General features: G+C 39.1%; 1 pseudogene across 1 annotated transcript; it reads left to right on the top strand.

Moving 5' to 3' along the window:
- The first annotated feature begins 48 nt into the window (after window positions 1-48).
- LOC111534427 lies at window positions 49-1649 on the top strand (annotated as a pseudogene). Its single transcript, XR_002729097.2, has one exon. The product of XR_002729097.2 is annotated as an unconventional prefoldin RPB5 interactor 1 pseudogene (transcript).
- Window positions 1650-2373: the final 724 nt, after the last annotated feature.

Here is a 2373-nt window from a genome sequence, read left to right as displayed (position 1 = left end):
GGAGACGCCCCCGAGCCCTCGCCCCCTTTGGCCTCCGCCTCGGCCCCGGACGTGGCGCGTCTGCGCGAGGAGCAGGAAAAGGTGGTCACTAACTGCCAAGAGAGAATCCAGCATTGGAAGAAGGTAGATAATGACTATAATGCCCTTCGAGAAAGACTCAACACCTTGCCTGATAAATTGTCTTATAATATAATGGTACCATTTGGCCCTTTTGCCTTCATGCCAGAAGTCACTGTTTTACTGGGGGACAACTGGTTTGCAAAGTGCTTAGCAAAGCAGGCTGTAGGTTTAGTTGAGCACCGGAAAGAACATGTAAGAAAAACAATAGATGACTTTAAAAAAGTGATGAAAAATTTTGAATCCAGAGTTGAATTCACAGAAGATTTGCAGAAAATGAGTGATGCTGCAGGTGATATCGTTGACATAAGAGAAGAAATTAAATGTGACTTTGAATTTAAAGCAAAACACCGAATTGCTCATAAACCACATTCCAAACCAAAAACCTCAGATATTTTTGAAGCAGATATTGCAAATGATGTGAAATCCAAGGATTTGCTTGCTGATAAAGAACTGTGGGCTCGACTTGAAGAACTTGAGAGACAAGAAGAATTGCTGGGTGAACTCGATAGTAAGCCTGATATTGTGATTGCAAATGGAGAAGATACGACATCTTCTGAAGAGGAAAAGGAAGATCATAACACAAATGTGAATGCGATGCATCAAGTAACAGACTCTCATAATCTGGACAGTTGTCATAAGGATGTTGCAAGTTCAGAACCATTCAGTGTTCAAATGAATAGTCAGTTGAACCGTTCAGTGAATGGTTCCAGTTCTTACCACAGTGATGATGATGATGATGCTGACGATGAGGATGACCACAACATTGATGACGATGATGGTGATAATGACCATGAGGCTTTAGGGGTTGGAGATAATTTTATACCAACAATATATTTTTCTCATACTGTTGAGCCTAAGAGGGTCCGAATAAATACTGGAAAGAATACCACTTTAAAATTCAGTGAAAAGAAAGAAGAAGCCAAACGTAAATGAAAGAACAGCACTGGTAGTGGCCACTCTGCCCAGGAGCTGCCGACCATCAGGACACCTACTGACATTTACAGAGCCTTTGTTGATGTTGTGAATGGAGAATATGTCCCTCCCAAATCCATCCTGAAGTCTCGAAGTAGAGAGAACAGTGTGTGTAGCGACACCAGTGAAAGCAGTGCTGCTGAATTTGACCATAGGCGGGGAGTTTTGAGGAGTATCAGTTGCAAAGAAGCCACTTGCAATGACACCAGTGAGAGCATTTTGGAAGAGGAACCACAAGAAAATCATCAAAAGAAACTTTTGCCCTTATCAGTAACACCTGAGGTTTTTTCTGGAACTGTTATAGAAAAAGAATTTGTATCGCCTTCCTTAACACCACACCCAGCCATTGCTCATCCTGCACTACCCACTATTCCAGAACGAAAGGAAGTTCTGTTGAAAGCATCAGAAGAAACTGGAAAGAGGGTTTCAAAGTTTAAAGCTGCCGGATTGCAACAGAAAAACTAGGCCCTGTCTAGGAAATGAGAATTTACATCCTAAAACCTAGTTGTTCATTTGTTTAGAATATCTGTAGCAAAATAGGTTACATGTAGTCTGAAATAAGGTATCCTGAGTTACTTTGGCAACAAGTTCTTTTACCCTTGGTATTTGAAAAAATCAAAGTAACTGTCTGAATACTTTAATATTCGGCTTGTTTTGTTAATTCTCTGAATACTGTTAACACTCTTGTCTAAGTTTGCCTTTATGATGCAGTGGCAGCATTTTGAATTGCTTTTCAAAGAATACTGTTCATATGCATTGTTTTTGTGTTTCAAACTAAATACAGGCAGTTTTGTGCCAGCTGTGATATTGTGCATACCATATGGACCATTTTAAAGAAAATTTTAAAATTTCAAATAGATTCAACAATTATATTACTTGCTTTCACATTTTAAAGGCACTTTAAAAAAATCTACTTCTCTTGTAGGTTTTGCAGCTAGTTGGCTATTCAAGAAACCTCGCCCCACTGAATGTCATACTGTAATCTTTAAGGAAGAAAGCTACATGAATTAATTGTACTCTATGGGAAAATTTCTTTGGAAAGATATTTTGTAAAACTTTTTTTTTCCAGTAAAAACTTTATGAAACTTGGTCTCAAAAAAAAAAAAAAAAAAAAGACAGGAGCAATAGACACTGGGGACTATAAGAAGGGGGATTGGGTTGGGACAATGGTTGAAAAATGACACGCCAGGTACTATGTACTATGCTCACTACCTGGGTGATAGGTTCAATTGCGCCCTAAACCTAAGCATTATGCAATATACCTTTGTAACAAACCTGCAC

The sequence above is a fragment of the Piliocolobus tephrosceles genome, unplaced genomic scaffold (assembly GCF_002776525.5).
Source record: "Piliocolobus tephrosceles isolate RC106 unplaced genomic scaffold, ASM277652v3 unscaffolded_46596, whole genome shotgun sequence".
NCBI classification, from domain to species: Eukaryota; Metazoa; Chordata; class Mammalia; order Primates; family Cercopithecidae; genus Piliocolobus; species Piliocolobus tephrosceles.
The sequence above is the reverse complement of the archived record's forward strand: the minus strand, read 5'-3'. Positions and strand labels throughout refer to the sequence as shown.